General features: G+C 42.5%; 1 protein-coding gene across 1 annotated transcript in view; it reads right to left on the reverse strand.

Moving 5' to 3' along the window:
* Positions 1 to 13747, reverse strand: part of LOC112264338 (protein tyrosine phosphatase type IVA 3) — a 63936-nt gene extending 50189 nt beyond the window's left edge. The window contains exon 1 of the mRNA XM_042295205.1: positions 13612 to 13747. The gene's annotated coding sequence lies outside the window, so the exon portion shown is untranslated. The remainder of the gene's footprint in view (positions 1 to 13611) is intronic.
* Between the last annotated feature and the right edge of the window lie 4944 nt (positions 13748 to 18691).

Raw genomic sequence — 18691 nt, forward strand, 5'->3', positions numbered from 1 at the left:
AGCGAATGGAAGTGAAATAGTGCACACTTTGGGAGGTAGGAGAGATAATTGAAAAATAAAAAGTATGTGAACTCTTTGGAATTACCTGGATTTATGCATAAATTGGCCACCAAATTTGATCTGATCATCATCTAAGTCACAACAATAGACAAACACAGTGTGCTTAAACTAATAACACACACATTTTAATTTTATTGTCTATATTGAATACATAATTTAAACATTCACAGTGTAAGATGGAAAAGGTATGTGAACCCCCCTAGGCTAATGAGTTCTCCAAAAGCTCATTGGAGTCAGGAGTCCGCTAACCTGGAGTCCAATCAATGAGACGAGAGAGATGTTGGTTAGAGCTGCCTTGCCCTATAAAAAACACTCAAAATTTGAGGTTTCACAAGAATTTCACAAGAAGCATTGCCTCGAACAAAAGAAATCTCAGAAGACCTAAGATTAAGAATTGTTGACTTGCATAAAGCTGGAAAGGGTTACAAAAGTATCTCTAAAAGCCTTGATGTTCATCAGTCCATGGTAAAACAAATGGTCTATAAATGGAGAAAGTTCAGCACTGTTGCTACTCTCCCTAGGAGTCACCGTCCTATAAAGATGGAATGCTCAATGAGGTTAAGAAGAATCATAGAGTGTCAGCTAAAAACTTACAGACATCTCTGGAACATGCTAACATCTCTGTTGACAAGTCTACGGAAGGCCAACAGAAGTTGGGTGATGCAACAGGACAACCACTCAAAACACAGAAGTAAATCAACAACAGAATGGCTTCAACAGAAGAAAATACACCTTCTGGAGTGGCCCAGTCAGAGTCCTGACCTAAACCTGATTGAGATGCTGTGGCATGACCTCAAGAGAGCAGTTCACACCAGACATCCCAAGAATATTTCTGAATTGAAACAGTTTTGTAAAGAGGAATGGTCCAAAATTCCCGCTGACCCTTGTGCAGATCTGATCCGCAACGACAGAAATGTTTGGTTGAGGTTATTGCTGCCAAAGGAGGGTCAACCAGTTATTAAATCCAAGGGTTCACATACATTTCCCACCCTGCACTGTGAATGTTTACATGGTGTTTTCAATAAAGACATGAAAATGTATAAATCAAGGTATTTCCAAAGGGTTCACATACTTTTTCTTGTCACTGTAGGCTGAGTCCAATAAACATGCAGCCAAACCAACGGTGGTTCAATAGTGATACCAGCCACTCATCCTCAGCCGTTGATGATAAGGAGCAAGATGCACCAGGGACTTTGTTTAGAAAACTTTCGTACGACGAAATGCATCTTGAACATGACATGAAAATATGTTATTTACATAGATTTAGCATTGAATATGTAATTTATAAATTAAACATGTTTATTTGTGACCAATACAACTATTTGAATGGGTGTAGACATTACATAAACTAATATTTTACTAAATGATCACACACAGAATGTAGTTTTATAAATCAGGCCACCTAATAAGAGCCTAGTTAAGACATGCTTCATCATCATCACCCTAACAGCCTGCCGTATACACACACCAGCACCCCCAGAGGACGTCCTCCCTAGTGTCCTGTTAGGCCTTGTTATGCACGGAGGGTACCATTAACTCTGCTGGGGACAGCACGGAGGATACCATTAACTCTGCTGGGGACAACACGGAGGGTACCATTAACTACGCTGGGGACAACACGGAGGGTACCATTAACTACGCTGGGGACAACACGGAGGGTACCATTAACTACGCTGGGGACAACACGGAGGGTACCATTAACTCTGCTGGGGACAGCACGGAGGGTACCATTACCGCCGCTGGGGACAACACGGAGGGTACCATTAACTACGCTGGGGACAACACGGAGGGTACCATTACCTCCGCTGGGGACAACACGGAGGATACCATTACCTCCGCTGGGGACAACACGGAGGATACCATTAACTACGCTGGGGACAACACGGAGGATACCATTAACTACGCTGGGGACAGCACGGAGGATACCATTAACTACGCTGGGGACAACACGGAGGATACCATTAACTACGCTGGGGACAACACGGAGGATACCATTAACTACGCTGGGGACAACACGGAGGGTACCATTAACTACGCTGGGGACAGCACGGAGGATACCATTAACTACGCTGGGGACAACATGGAGGGTACCATTAACTACGCTGGGGACAGCACGGAGGATACCATTAACTACGCTGGGGACAACACGGAGGATACCATTAACTACGCTGGGGACAACACGGAGGATACCATTACCTCCGCTGGGGACAACACGGAGGATACCATTAACTACGCTGGGGACAGCACGGAGGATACCATTAACTACGCTGGGGACAACACGGAGGATACCATTAACTACGCTGGGGACAGCACGGAGGATACCATTACCTCCGCTGGGGACAACACGGAGGATACCATTACCTCCGCTGGGGACAACACGGAGGATACCATTAACTACGCTGGGGACAACACGGAGGATACCATTAACTACGCTGGGGACAACACGGAGGATACCATTACCTCCGCTGGGGACAACACGGAGGATACCATTAACTACGCTGGGGACAGCACGGAGGATACCATTAACTACGCTGGGGACAACACGGAGGATACCATTAACTACGCTGGGGACAACACGGAGGATACCATTACCTCCGCTGGGGACAACACGGAGGATACCATTAACTACGCTGGGGACAACACGGAGGATACCATTAACTACGCTGGGGACAACACGGAAGATACCATTAACTACGCTGGGGACAACACGGAGGATACCATTAACTACGCTGGGGACAGCACGGAGGATACCATTAACTACGCTGGGGACAACACGGAGGATACCATTAACTACGCTGGGGACAACACGGAGGATACCATTAACTACGCTGGGGACAACACGGAGGATACCATTAACTACGCTGGGGACAACAAACGTTACTTGGACACCAATGCTCTGAAAGAAATCTGAAGAAGTTGGGCTACTTGATGTGTTTTCTTTTGACACATTTGAAAATGCACCTTTTTGAAAGCTTTTCCTTTTCCTTTATGATAACCAAAATCTTTGAGTACCCTCCCCTTTTTGAAATTCACCTAACTTAGTGTCAAAGGTCATGTTTGGATTTGATCTCTCAACCTGTTTATTTGTTATCATCAACTCTTTCCTGCTTGGTGGAGGGGCAAGTCAATTACAGTTTCAGGGAACGGAGGTCTGACCGTTCTTGGTTGGACGGCAACAAGTCCCGAGGGACACATTTCCCGGGAAACCATAGAGAGAGAGACCTCATGATGAAACTCAGAGAAATCATGGGACATAAGAGTGTTGTCCAACCTGGTCAAGAGTCCCTGTAGGGCTAACAGTAACATAGGCTACATTAAAACCAGGTTGGAAGATCGACTCTAGGGTCGCATACGTTTTGTACTACCCCAGGGCTCACCTCCAATACAAAATTGTTTTACATTTTAGCAGATGATCTTATCTAGAGCAACTAGGGTTAAGTGCCTTGCTCATTGGCACATTGACAGATTTTCCATCTAGTCAGCTCTGAGATTTGGAACAGTAACCCTTTGATTACTGGACCAACGCTCTTAACCACTAGGCTACCTGCTGTCCTAGGGAGTTAACAACACAAAAAGGTGCAAAGTTTTGCCTCAAGTCCTCCATAGGGCTGGGAATTGCCAGGGACCTCACGATAATATATTATCATGATACTTAGGTGCCAATATGATATGTATTGTGATTCTCACGATTCTATATGTATTACGATTAGATACTGCGATTTTATTGAGATTTGATGTTCCAAACTTATTGCTATATGTCTGCTACAGAGAGAACATGAGATTTTTTTTTTTGGGGGGGGGGATCAGTCATAGAAGTACAAGTGCTAAAACAACATGCTTAGTTCACTATTTAAAAAGATGTTATAGGATGAAAAATACCAGAGTTTTGGCGCAGGTACAGCCGACTAGCGCTAGCTAACGCTACCTAGCAAAATAAATAAATATAATAAACAACAATAAAACATTTACAGATCGATACTTGGAGTCAAAGTATCAATATAATAATGTCCAAAATAATATTGCAATATGTAACTGTATGGACTTTCCACCCCCATCACTAGTCCTCCAGTCCAATGGCTTCCTTCTCCACTCAGCTCTGCGTGTGGCTAATCACCTCTTATCAACACCGTATCACGTGACCTCAAACGTTCCCGGGGTCAAGTGCTTACGGATGCTAATCAGATCTGGCCGACGGTTCAAAGCCAGTGGAGGAAAAATGTTTACTTACTTCTCTTTCTGTGGAGGCCGATAGGGATCGAGTCCACAAGGAAGAAAGAGGGGGGACTTTCTAAACAGATTCAACATCTGATTTTGCTATGCCACGTCTTTCCTAAAGAGAAGGGTATTGACCCAATGCCAGCACCACTGGCACCACTTCTGACATTGTGGGCACAGAGGGGCACAACGGACTCCCCTTCAGGGTCCACTGTGGCATAAGCTGGTCCCAGATGTTTGGTGTGACAATGACTATAGGAGGAGTTGGCAAGGCAGCACAAGCAGATGATGGGCCCAGGCTACCGTGGAAGACTCTGGTCAGAAAGCAAAGCAGTGAGGGCAAACTGGTTCATAACAGTAGCATTAGTTATTCTTGGATAAAATAATAATGAATTAGAGGCAGGGACAACAAAAGTACTGGTGTGAAAGGGAGTCCTGCCTGTATCACTTCACCTTGATCTCCACAGCAGCAGCTAGTCTCACTTTTAGATAAAAGACAACAGCTGCACAGAAAATAAGAAAAACACCTTTGTTTTAATTCAGTAGCCTGCCTCCTTGAACTGAACACCCTTGAATGATTCATATAATGATTCATATTCATATCTAGATCATGTAAGCAGCATTTCCAGAGAGAAGTATGAGCTGTTGTATAATTTCAATTTAAAAAGTCTATTATGGGCGGTAAATCGGAAATTATTCATTTGATTTGATACAATTTCATCTTTGATGACCAACAGTGAAGCAACCACCACACAATCTTCAACTCAACAAACCCCCCATTCTCTTGGTCTGGGGATGCTGATAATATTATAAAGTCTGGAGCATGAAAATCTCTGCCCCAAAGTTCCCATGGGTCTTTGCTTTCTCTTGGAAATCCCACTTCCTGTCTATTTGAAATGTTGTGGTTAATTTTGCTCACTGCTTACGTCAAACATCATCCCGTATGTGTGCAACCATTCATGTTGAATTGACACAGAAAAATTATTTGGATGCAAACGCAACTGGGGCCATGTAAATAGTTGTTATGATTCTCATTTTCCACAGGTGGCACCTAGTGTGACCATAAAAGTATGTGAGCGACCGCATGGCACATTAAAAAAATGTGGTTGCAAAAGACTGTGGTCTGTCCTACACACAAGCCTTTTATTTAAATTGAAGGCTCTGTCCTATACGATAGAATGCCCTTCACTATAGGAAAACACAAACTAACAAACCACTCTAGGGCTGGTTTATTTTTAAATCCAAAATCCATTAAACCCAGGACTGCTGTTATAACAGTGGATTCATTTGACAGTTTGATATTCAGAAGGAGAGCCTATCTTCATCTTTGGCTTCTATATGCGGCCTCCTGGTTTTGTGTGGACTGGGAGTCCCTATATTTCCTCCAGGAGCTGAATGTAGAGCAGCAACTCCACAACCAGAGGCTAAAATACAGGGCTGTGTACATTAGGGCATAAGGGAAAATTAAAACCAGTGTTTTGGAAAGGTGTCTAACTATTCTATACTGTGTCTCACTATTCCATATTGTGTCTCACTATTCTATACTGTTTTGTGCCAACTGAATATGACCCTAGGCTTAAACTACAACTGCAGCAGCAGGCACCTGGTCAAGCCAAGACCTCGAACACAACCGCCAGCAGACGGCTGGAGGAATCTCCGACAACATCACCCACACATCAAGTGGAGAAAACCATCGCTCCTTCCTCTGGCATTGGGACAGGGGGTCATGTGGAAGTATTTATTTAGGGACCCTTTCAGAGGAGAGCGATGTGGGGCTGCGGGGTGGATAGGGTGGCGGTGCAGAAGGCGAGAAGCAGCTGAATTCTCATTGGCTCTACAGATAGGACCAAAGCACTTGGTATAGTTCCTTGTGAGACTCATGAGGTCCCTCTCGTGGTGGAAGTGTAGAATATGTTATAGTAGTCAAGTTATTCTCACTGGAATGTCAAAATATGCATTTGTCTATATTTGTAGAGATCACATTTCCATATACAAATATAATTTTCTTACTCTCTCCAGTCTCCAAGTGTTAACTATCTAAGAGCACAAGGACCAGTGGCGACCCGTCATTCAGGGCAGGTGGGGCAGAGCCTGTTAGAGACCCACATTTAAATGATTAAATAATAATAATATTTTGGGGGTGGGCTTACATGTTATTTTGGCATTAATACGTGTCACATATCAGTTTGCAAACAATGTAAAAATGTATCTTTATAATTGAGTTAATAAAGCTACATACAACCATGGTCTCTTTTTTGTTTTCTTGAGTAAAGCAGCTCCAAAATGCAGGTGTTTCAGCCTAGCTCAGTGCATTCTGTGGTGGTGGGGCGGGCCAGCAAAAAATGGGAGTATTGCGCCGTGATTGGCTCAGTATTCTGTCACTCATGGGGACCTTGCACATTCGCCAAGCTTCAGTCCTTTAGTAATGGTAGACACCCAAAATTTCAGCCATTTGGGTCCTACCATAGAGTTATATTACAAGTGCCCTTCCAAGAAGGTTCAAGGTCATTGGCCACAGATAAAATTAAGTCAAATCACGTTATATGTACATTAGCTTTGATTGGACTGATCACGTCAACATCATACTTTCAAAATCTTAACTAGCAGTCATCATCGTGAATCAAGTCTACTGGCAAATTATTTTTAATCCTTGTCATACGAAGAGAAATAATGAAGAGAAAATATAGATAAAACGTATCGGTGCTTATCGGCCATTGGACATAAACATTACACAACAAGTTAGAAATCGCAACTTCAACAATGAGTTGTTTGGAAGGAATCGGTGACAGTGGCTAACCGCAAGCATTGCAACTTGGAAGTCAGACTGTGAAAATAAGTTTTGAATGGTCGTCTAACTCGGAGTTGTAAATATTTTTCTTTGATGGCAAAATTTGAGTTTGCCCCACCAAGATTTACATGCTAATATGGCCACTGACAAGGACACAGCCAGGCTCTTGATTCGTCAGAATGTGTATTGAGAAATCGCACTCCTCCTTTTCCATAAGCTGATGCACTGATGCGTTTTGGATCATTACAGTAGAAACCTTTAGAAGCGTTGTCACCTCAGAGACGTGTACAGCTATATGTTGCTCACAATTTAATTTCACATTATTGCTCTAAGACTGTAACAGAATTAACAATCATTCCATACACAAGGGTTTCACAAACTCAGTTCTGGGGCACCCCCCCTGCACATTTTGGTTTTTGGCCTAGCACTACACAGCTGATTCAAATACTCAAAGCATGTGGCTCAGTTGGTAGAGCATGACACTTAGAATGCGGGTTCAATTCCCTCCGAGGACCAATATAAACAAGTATGAAAATGAGAGTCTGCTAAAATTACTAATATGTCAATAACGAGTTGGTCATTTGAGTTGGTCATTTGAATCAGTGCAGTGCTATGGCAAAAACCAAAATGTGCACCAAGGGGGGAACTCTGCCACACACTACTAAATTCAGAAGAGCATCTTCATCCAGTGACATTGCTATGAAAATTGTCATCTGTAGCAAAATAAATTAGCTGTCAAGCATCAAAGACAGGTTTGAAAACACGATGGAGGATGGGAGCAATGATAACTTCCTGTTGATGCTTCTTCTGTGGTGTTTAACCAGTGCCACCACCTACTGTAGGTAGCGCTCAACACTTGGGGGACTGGTGCAACCAGTGTAAAATGGCTAGCTAGTTAGTAGTGTGTGCTAGTAGCAATTCATTTGGTTATGTCACTCGCTCTGATACCTTGAAGAAGTTGTTTCTCTTGCTCTGCAAGGGCCGCCGCTTTGTGGAGCGATAGTTCGAGCCCAGGTTGGGGTGAGGAAAGGGACGGAACAACTCTGTTTCAGTGGCATTTAGAAAGGAAGCTTCAGTATTGCTTCAAATATACTTACAGTAGCCGATATTATGCGCGGACCAACTGGCAAGTGTCTTCACTGACATTTTCAACCTCTCCCTGACTGAGTCTGTGATATCTACATGTTGCAAGCAGTCCACCATAGTCCCTGTGCCCAAGAAAGCGAAGGTAACCTGCCTAAATGATTACCGCCCCATAGCACTCACGTCGGTAGCCATCAAGTGTTTTGAAAGGCTGGTCAAGGCTCATATCAACAACATCCTCCCGGAAACCCTAGACCCACTCCAATTTGCATACCGCCCCAACAGATCCACAGATGATGCAATCTCAAATCACACTCCACACTGCCCTTTCCCACCTGGACAAAAGGAACACCTATGTGAGAATGCTGTTCATTGACTACAGACCAGCGTTCAACACCATAGTGCCCACGACACTCATCACTAAGCTAAGGACCCTGGGACTAAACACCTCACTCTGCAACTGGATCCTGGACTTCCTGATGGGCCGCCCCCAGGTGGTAAGGGAAGGCAACAACACGTCTGCAACGCTGATCCTCAACACTGGGGACCCTCAGGGGTATGCGCTTAGTCCTTTCCTGTACTCCCTGTTCACCCATGACTGCATGGCCAAACGCGACTCCAATACCATCATTAAGTTTGCTGGCGACACACCAAGACAGTCATGAAGAGGGCACGACAACACCTTTTCCCCAGGCTGAAAAGATTTGGCATGGGTCCCCAGATCCTCAAAAAGTTCTACAGCTGCACCCTCAAGAGCATCCTGACAGGCCCAGTACGCACTACGGGCCAAGCTTTCTGCCATCCAGGACCTATAAAATAGGTTGCGTCAGAGGAAAGGTCAAAATATTGTCAGAGACTCCAGTCCATAGACTGTTTTTCTGCTACCGCACGGCAAGCGGTACAGGAGTGCCAAGTCTAGGTCCAAAAGGCTCCTTAACAGCTTCTACCCCCAAGTCATAAGAGTCCTGAACAATTAATTAAATGGCCACTGGACTATTTACATTGACCCCCCTCCATTTGTTTTATACACTGCTGCTACTCTGTTATTATCTATGCATAGTCACTTCACCCCTACCTACATGTACAAATTACCTCGACTAACCTGTACCCCCACACATTGACTCGGTACTGAGTCAACATAGCCTCGTTATTTCTATTTTATTGTGTTACTTTTTATTATTTTTTACTTTAGTTTATTTGGTAAATATTTTCTTAACCCTTCTTGAACTGCACTGCCGGTTCAGGGCTTGTAAGTAAGTATTTCACAGTAAGGTCTACACTTGTTGTATTCGGCGCACGTGACAAATAAGTTTTGATTTGATTATACCAATGGCAAAAATGCAGGCTATTTTGGGGCATAATCAACACATCATTATTCTACTTAAACAGTAAAAAAAATTGGGGTATCAGTTTTTTGTGTCATCCTCAATGATTGTAAATGCATAATGTCTACATGTGGTTGGATTGTGTTTTTAGACTGGCAAATAAATCAAATTAAAATCACAACAAATGTAAGGTATTTATAGAAACAACAAAAACAGCTTGCATCCTCTGGCTGGCTGTGGTTAGCCGAATTTGAGATTAGGGAAATTCCTTGCTCTTTTCTTTCAAATAAACTCATGGCTAGATGGCTTGCCTAGGGCTTATAGCTGTTCTCTGAGTGGACGCTAAACGCCAAATATGCAAATCACGTCTTGTATGACAACTCCATTTGCCCGCTGGCGGTAGAAAGTTATAGCTTTGGGCATAGGGAAAGTGGCAAATAGCAAGCGAGAGGAAATGTTTTACTATCTGGGTTGCTGATTGGCTGAATACCTGGGGCGCTAGGTGGTTGGAGTTGTCAACAAAGCAGTAAGACAGAAATATGAGGCCAAGTTATCGAACTAACGTTAGTTTCTTTGAGAAGATATACAGTGCTTTCAGAAAGTATTCACACCCCTTGACTTTTTCCATATTTTGAAAGTGTTAGAGCCTGAATGTAAAATGTATTAATTAAATTCAGATTTTATTGGTAGTGGCCTACACACAATTCCCCATAATGTCAAAGTGGAATTGTGTTTTTAGAATTTTTTACAAATTCATTACAAATGAAAAGCTGAAATGTCTTGAGTCAATGAGTATTCAAACCCTTTGATATGGCAAGCCTAAATAAAGTTGGACTCATTTGTGTGCAATAATAGTGTTTGACATGATTTTAAAATGACTACCCAATCTCTGCACCCCACACATACAGATAATTGTAAGGTCCCGCAGTCAAGCATTGAGTTTCAAAACACATATTCAACCACAAAGACCAGGGAGGTTTTCTAATGCCTCACAAAGAAAGGCACCTATAGGTAGATGGGTAAAAAAGCAGACATTTAATATCCCTTTGAGCATGGTGAAGTTATTAATTACACTTTGGATGGTGTATCAATACACCAAGTCACTACTAAGATACAGGCGTCCTTCCTAACTCAATTGACGGAGAGGAAGGAAACCGCTCAGGAATTTCACTTCGAGGCCAATGGAGACTTTAAAACAGTTACATAGTTTAATGGCTGTGATAGGAGAAAACTGAGGAAGGATCAACAACATTGTAGTTACTCTACAATACTGACCTAAATGACAGAGTGAAAAGAAGGAAGCCTGTACAGACTAGTAAATATTCCAGAACATACATCCTGTTTGCAATAAGGCACTAAAGTAAAACTGCAAATAATGTGGCAAAGAAATTAATGTTATGTCCTGAACACAAAGTGTTATATTTGGGGCAAATCCAAAACAACACATCACTGAGTGTATGGTGGTGGCTGCATCATGTTATGGGTATGCGTGTCATCCGCAAGGATAAAAAGAAACGGAATGGAGCTAAGCACAGGCAAAAATCCTAGAGCAAAATCTGGTTCAGTCTGATTTCCAACAGACACTGGGAGACAAATTCACCTTTCAGCAGGACAATAACCTAAAACACAAGGCCAAATATACACTGGAGTTGTTTACCAAGACGACATTGAATGTTCCTGAGTGGCCTAGTAACTGTTTTGACTTAAACTGGCTTGAAAATCTATGGCAAGACTTAAATGGCTGTCTAGCATCATTCAACAACCAACTTGACAGAGCTTGAAGAATTTTTAAAAGAGTAATGTGCAAATATTGTACAATCTAGGTGTGCAAAGCTCATAAAGACTTACCCAGGAAGGCTCACATACAGTGGGGCAAAAAAGTATTTAGTCAGCCACCAATTGTGCAAGTTCTCCCACTTAAAAAGATGAGAGGCCAGTAATTTTCATCATTGGTACACTTCACCTATGACAGACAAAATTAGAAAAAAAATCCAGAAAATCACATTGTAGGATTTTTAATGAATTTATTTGCAAATTATGGTGAAAAATGAGTATTTGGTCACCTACAAACAAGCACGATTTCTGGCTCTCACAGACCTGTAACTTATTCTTTAAGAGGCTCCTCTGTCATCCACTCGTTACCTGTATTAATGGCACCTGTTTGAACTTGTTATCAGTATAAAAGACACCTGTCCACAACCTCAAACAGTCACACTCCAAACTCCACTATGGCCAAGACCAAAGAGCTGTCAAAGGACACCAGAAACAAAATTGTAGACCTGCACCAGGCTGGGAAGACTGAATCTGCAATAGGTAAGCAGCTTGGTTTGAAGAAATCAACTGTGGGAGCAATTATTAGGAAATGGATGATATACAAGACCACTGATAATCTCCATCGATCTGGGGCTCCACGCAAGATCTCACCCCGTGGGGTCAAAATGATCACAAGAACGGTGAGCAAAAATCCCAGAACCACACGGGGGGACCTAGTGAATGACCTGCAGAGAGCTGGGACCAAAGTAACAAAACCTACCATCAGTAACACACTACGCCGCCAGGGATTCAAATCCTACAGTGCCAGACGTGTCCCCCTGCTTAAGCCAGTACATGTCCAGGCCCGTCTGAAGTTTGCTAGAGAGCATTTGGAGGATCCAGAAGAAGATTGGGAGAATGTCATATGGTCAGATGAAACCAAAATAGAAATGTTGGTAAAAACTCAACTCGTCGTGTTTGGAGGACAAAGAATGCTGAGTTGCAGCCAAAGAACACCATACCTACTGTGAAGCATGGGGGTGGAAACATCACTTGGGACTGTTTTTCTGCAAAGGGACCAGGACGACTGATCCGTGTAAAGGAAAGAATGAATGGGGCCATGTATCGTGAGATTTTGAGTGAAAACCTCCTTCCATCAGCAAGGGCATTGAAGATGAAACGTGGCTGGGTCTTTCAGCATGACAATGATCCCAAACACACCGCCCGGGCAACGAAGGAGTGGCTTCGTAAGAAGCATTTCAAGGTCTGGCCTAGCCAGTCTCCAGATCTCAACCCCATAGAAAATCTTTGGAGGGATTTGAAAGTCCGTGTTGCCCAGCAACAGCCCCAAAACATCACTGCTCAAGAGGAGATCTGCATGGAGGAATGGGCCAAAATACCAGCAACAGTGTGTGAAAACCTTGTGAAGACTTACAGAAAACGTTTGATCTCTGTCATTGCCAACAAAGGGTATATAACAAAGTATTGAGATAAACTTTTGTTATTGACCAAATACTTATTTTCCACCATAATTTGCAAATAAATTCATTACAAATCCTACAATGTGATTTTCTGGATTTTCTTTTTCTCATTTTGTATAGTTAGTAGTTGAAGTGTACCTATGATGAAAATTACAGGCCTCTCATCTTTTTAAGTGGGAGAACTTGCACAATTGGTGGCTGACTAAATACTTTCCCCCCCCCCACTGTATATATACATTTTTTAAACTATATTATATATATATTTTAGCAATCATAAGTGTTGGGTAAAAAACAATCACACCTCGCCCTCCCTTAATGGGCGGGCCACCGCTGGGTAGGATCTACTCGTCTTGTCGCTGAATAACCTGCAAGAACTTCCCTGCTTTTGCCTTGACTGACAATGATTGTAACAATGTCATGCATAGCCTAATCAAACACTTACAGACTATACATGGTTACAAAGTAGCTAGACATTCATTCCACTACCCGTCCAATGTCACATTATCGCACTGCTGCTATAGTTACTTCGACAAACTAGATGACAGAACTAGAATGCCGGTGTTGTCCGGCATCAGCCGCATTCGAAAAGTCGTGATTTGGAGCTCGTGCGAGTAGGCGATACAATCTCAAATTAAGTAGCCATCTAATTACTCTGTATCATTTCAGACCTGCTTGCCAACAATACAGCTGTTGCCAGGCTACCCTGCTTGGCCAAGCAGCAGGAAGACACACCCTGTGCAGATCGCATGGCGATGTCTTTAGTGCATGGCTGCTGGAAATTGTCATCATACCGTTATATTTCGAGCTAAATGCACCAGTTTGACCTGCATTAGACTCTTTATTCACAGTAGTGTCTAAACAAGTTAGTAGCGTACTGCTGTAGGTTTATGATTAGTAGTCTACTCACCAGTCGTTTTCCTGCCGATCAAATCTGGGCTGAAACTACCGGTAGGTCCATTGGTTAGCAATACCAAGGCGGACGGAGTAGTGGGTTCATGTGCACTGAAGTTCCTCCCACCGGCTACGTGCATCAGGCAGGACTCTGAGAGCGTGATGTCGGGACAAATGGGTAGGGCCGGCCCTAGTTTTTGGGGGCCATGGACGAGATGTGGTTATTATTTGATGACTTTTTAAAATGTCATTCCAAGTCATCAACTCATCTCTATAGAGCTGCTGCCCATGCTGTCTGACAAATTCACTATTTTGTAGTTCTTCAAAGTAAACAAGGCATACTTTTATGACTACTGAATACCACCTATCAATCACTAAGATCATGTATTTTCAGGTACACATACCTCACAAAGCAACAGCTGCTCTTCAGAAAGTATTCAGACCCCATGACATTTTCCACATTTTGTTACGTTACAGCCTTACTCTAAAATGTATTAAATAAATAAAAATCCTCAGCAATCTACACACAATACCCCATAATGACAAAGTGAAAACTATTTTTCTTTATTTTAGCAAATATGTTAAAAAACAGAAATACCTTATTTACATAAGTATTCAAACCCTTTCTACAACTTGATTGGAGTCCACCTGTGGTAAATTCAATTGATTGGACATGATTTGGAAAGGCACACACCTGTCTATATAAGGTCCCACAGTTGACAGTGCATGTCAGAGCAAAAACCAAGCCATGAGGTCCTGATACAGGATTGTGTCGAGACACAGATCTGGAGAAGGGTACCAAAAAATATCTGCAGCATTGAAGGTCGCCAAAAACACAGTGGCCTCCACCATTCTTTACTGGAAGAAGTTTGGACTCCTCAGTAAAAGGCACATGACAGCCCGCTTGGAGTTTGCCAAAAGGCAACTAAAGACTCTCAGACCATGAGAAACAAGATTCTCTGGTCTGATGAAACCAAGATTGAACTCTTTCGCCTGAATGCCAAGCGTCACGTCTGGAAGAAACATGGCACCATCCCTATGGTGAAGCATGGTGGTGGCAGCATCATGCTGTGGGGATGTTTTTCAGCAGCAGGGACTGGGAGACTAGTCAGGATCGAGACAAAAATAAACAGAGCAAAAAACAGAGAGATCCTTGATGAAAACCTGCTCCAGAGCGCTCAGGACCTCAGACTGGGGCAAGGTTCACCTTCTAACAGGACAATGACCCTAAGCACACAGCCAAGACAATGCAGGAATGGCTTCGGGAGAAGACTTAAAGTCCTTGAGTTGCCCAGCCAGAGCCTGGACTTGAACCTGATCGAACATCTCTGGAGAGACCTGAAAATGGCTGTGCAGCAATGATCCCCATCCAACCTGACAAAGCTTAAGGGGATCTGCAGAGAGAAATGACTTGAGGCTGTAATCGCTGCCAAAGGTGCTTCAACAAAGTACTGAGTAAGGGTCTGAATACTTATGTAAACGTAATATTTCAGTTTTATTTTGACAAAATTTGCAAAAATGTCAAAATCTGTTTTTTCTTTGTCATTATGGGATATTGTGTGTAGATTGATGAGGGATAAAACCATTGAATCAAGTTTAGAACAAGGCTGTAATCTAACAAAATGTGGAAAGTCAAGGGATCTGAATATTTTCCGAAAGCACTGTATATACCCTCATCATTGCGCATTCTTCTGTCTCTCCTGTAGCAGGTGTAAAAGAAACACAGGCCGGACAAATGGATGCTCAATGGATTATGATCATTGTAGTTAATTATCACGTTTTTTTGCGCTAAACTATGTAGAATACTGGCCAGTTGTAATCTATAACTCCTTTTGTTGGTCAACTACTTGTTTAAAAACAAGAAAATAACCAACATTTCAGTTAATCGCACAGCACTACAAGATGCAGGCAGGGTGTCTTCAAAAAAGCGCCCCCTGTCATTCATCTAGTATATATATATATATATATATATGTCATTGGTTGAGACCTGACTTAGTTCCTAAAAAAAATGTTTGGTGGCCCTAGGCAATGGCCTGTCAATCAAATCAAATGTATTTATAAAGCTCTTCTTACATCAGCTGAGTCACAAAGTGCTGTACAGAAACCCAGACTAGAACCCCAAACAGCAAGCAATGCAGATGTAGAAGCACGGTGGCTTGGAAAAACTCCTTAGAGAGGAACCAGGCTTTGAGGGGTGGCCCAGTCTTCTGGTTGTGCTGGGTGGAGATTGTAAGAGTACATGGACATTAAGGCCAGATTGTTCTTCAAGATGTTTAAACATTCATAGATGAAAAGCAGGGTGAAATAATAATCACAGTAGTTGTAGAGAGTGCAACATGACACTAATGTCTGAAAATGGGAAAAGCATGAAGTCGCTTGAGCTGGAATTCGAATGGCTGGTTGGACTGGACTATTATGTGGGCCAGATAAGACTCGAAGCGGACAATGGATATTTACAGTATCTGTATCTGTAAATACAGCCGAGTAATGTGATGGGTTCAAGCCGGTTCAATAAATTTTTTCCTAGAGCTTTCCAAAACACAGTCTTCATAGTCTTGAAAAATGAATCAATAAATAATGTTAATGAGTTATAGACTGGACGTCACTGCAGAGTTGCCCTTTCAATCAGCCTATAAAACATCTCAGTATAGGTCTAGAATTTAGGTTAATTTTGTCTGATTAGTTAATCTCCTGTCCTTTCCTACATTTCTATCTCGTGTCACACCCAATAGAAAAGTCAGAATGGAGAAGACTATATGGGTCAGGATTGTCTAAACTATCCAGGCAAGAAGCCAAGCATTTTTAAAACTGTAATTGGTGTAATTGTATTTAGACCTTCTACTATGGGATTCAAGTATGAATGAGTGTCCAGCCAGGCAGGCAGCACTTCACAACATTTCAATGTCATAATCCTGTGAATCTCCAATACATATTTAGTGGATGCAAATGCCAAAGAAGCCCTTGTTGTAGCTAAATAACAAATAACCTGGGACAATGGCAGAGATGAGTGAGGTGAAAATTGTTAGAATGTGCACCACTTCTTTTTTTCTTTTTTTGCTTTGTGGAAATTAGCAGACGAACCAAATGAAATCATCCATTTGATAAACATTTCCAGTTATTTTTCTAGAATGGAAGAAAATAAACACAATTTGAGAGGATGAATACATATTACAAGTATTTCGCTACACTGGCAATAACATCTGCCAAATATGTGAATGTGAATAATAATTGATTTGATTTATAAATACTTCTTGTATTCTTATAAAATAGTAGGCCTAGGCTACATTATTTTTTATGTAAACCTTATTGAAAACATATTAACAAGTTAAAAGTGCACAATAATAAGTGAAAGGTACTTTTTACAATCTAAAAGTGAAAGATACTTTTTACAATCTAAAATGGTGATCATCATAAGCATATGTAGGTAGGCACAGGGTTCTTCACATAACAGATAGTTGAAGGGTTGGCAAAACGAGGAGCGACGCTGGGTCTGGAGTAGATCAGGTAGGAGGGCTCAGCACACACTCGTATCTTCATGATGGGTCTTCCACCATCATCACCAATGAGACCATGGACTGTGGCTCCCCCTGTGGCGTAGCTGGGGAAACCGACACCTTTACATGGAAAAATGTGTATCTCCCCCGGCGGAGAGTCCCAGCTCATCCTCTTCTTGGTTCCAAGGCCTCTCTCCGCACGCAATGGCAGTTGATCCGGTGGCGCGCTAGACACAAACGACAACGGGGTTGGTTTTGGACACAGAAGAGAAGTAATGTCTCTGTTCAGGATGGATTCGATGGAGAATGGTGGACAACTTGCGGAACTGGTCCATTAATGCCCTTTAAGTGGCGTCGCAATTTTTTTGCTTTAATTAGACTCTCGTCTACTTTCCAGAAGTTATTCTTTGAGTGTGGCATATATGGACTGACTAGAACCTGAAATAGATAAACACGTCTAATGTATGTTGACCTCAGGGTGATTTAATGAAAGAGACTAGAAATAATATCTGATATAGGCCTAACAATTGTTGTGGACATACAGTACCTTGACAAAACAGTCGTTGGATGATAAGCAGACCCTGATGTTTCACATGCGATGACATCACCTCGTTTCAATGATGTTTCTAGAGACAATATCTCTTTCATCATCACTCAATACCTAGGTTTACCTCCACTGTATTCACATCCTACCATACCTTTGACCGTACATTATACCTTGAAGCTATTTTATCGCCCCAGAAACCTCCTTTTACTCTCTGTTCCGGACGTCCTAGATAACCAATTGTCATAGCTTTTAGCCGTACCCTTATCCTACTACTCCTCTGTTCCTCTGGTGATGTAGAGGTGAATCCAGGCCCTGCAGTGCCTAGCTCCCCTCCTATTCCCCAGGCGCTCTCTTTTGATAACTTCTGTAACCGTAATAGCCTTGGTTTCATGCATATTAACATTAGAAGCCTCCTCCCTAAGTTTATTTTATTCACTGCTTTAGCACACTCTGCCAACCCGGATGTTCTAGCCTTGTCTGAGTCCTGGCTTAGGAAGACCACCAAAAACTCTGAAATCGCCATCCCTAACTACAACATTTTCAGACAAGATAGAACGGCCAAAGGGGCGGTGTTGCAATCTACTGCAGAAGGAGCCTGCAGAGTTCTGTCCAACTATCCAGGTCTGTACCCAAACAATTTGAACTTCTAATTCTAAAAATCCAACTCTCTAAAAACAAGTCTCTCACTGTTGCCGCCTGCTATAGACCACCCTCTGCCCCCAGCTGTGCTCTGGACACCATATGTGAACTGATTGCCCCCATCTATCTTCAGAGCTCGTGCTGCTAGGTGACCTAAACTGGAACATGCTTAACACCCCAGCCATCCTACAATCTAAACTTGATGCCCTCAATCTCACACAAATTATCAATGAACCTACCAGGTACCACCCCAAAGCCTTAAAACGGGCACCCTCATAGATATCATCCTAAACAACTTGCCCTCTAAATACACCTCTGCTGTTTTCAACCAAGATCTCAGCGATCACTGCCTCATTGCCTGCATCCGTAATGGGTCAGCGGTCAAGCGACCTCCACTCATCACTGTCAAATGCTCC

Source organism: Oncorhynchus tshawytscha, linkage group LG13 (genome assembly GCF_018296145.1).
Source record: "Oncorhynchus tshawytscha isolate Ot180627B linkage group LG13, Otsh_v2.0, whole genome shotgun sequence".
Lineage (NCBI taxonomy): Eukaryota > Metazoa > Chordata > Actinopteri > Salmoniformes > Salmonidae > Oncorhynchus > Oncorhynchus tshawytscha.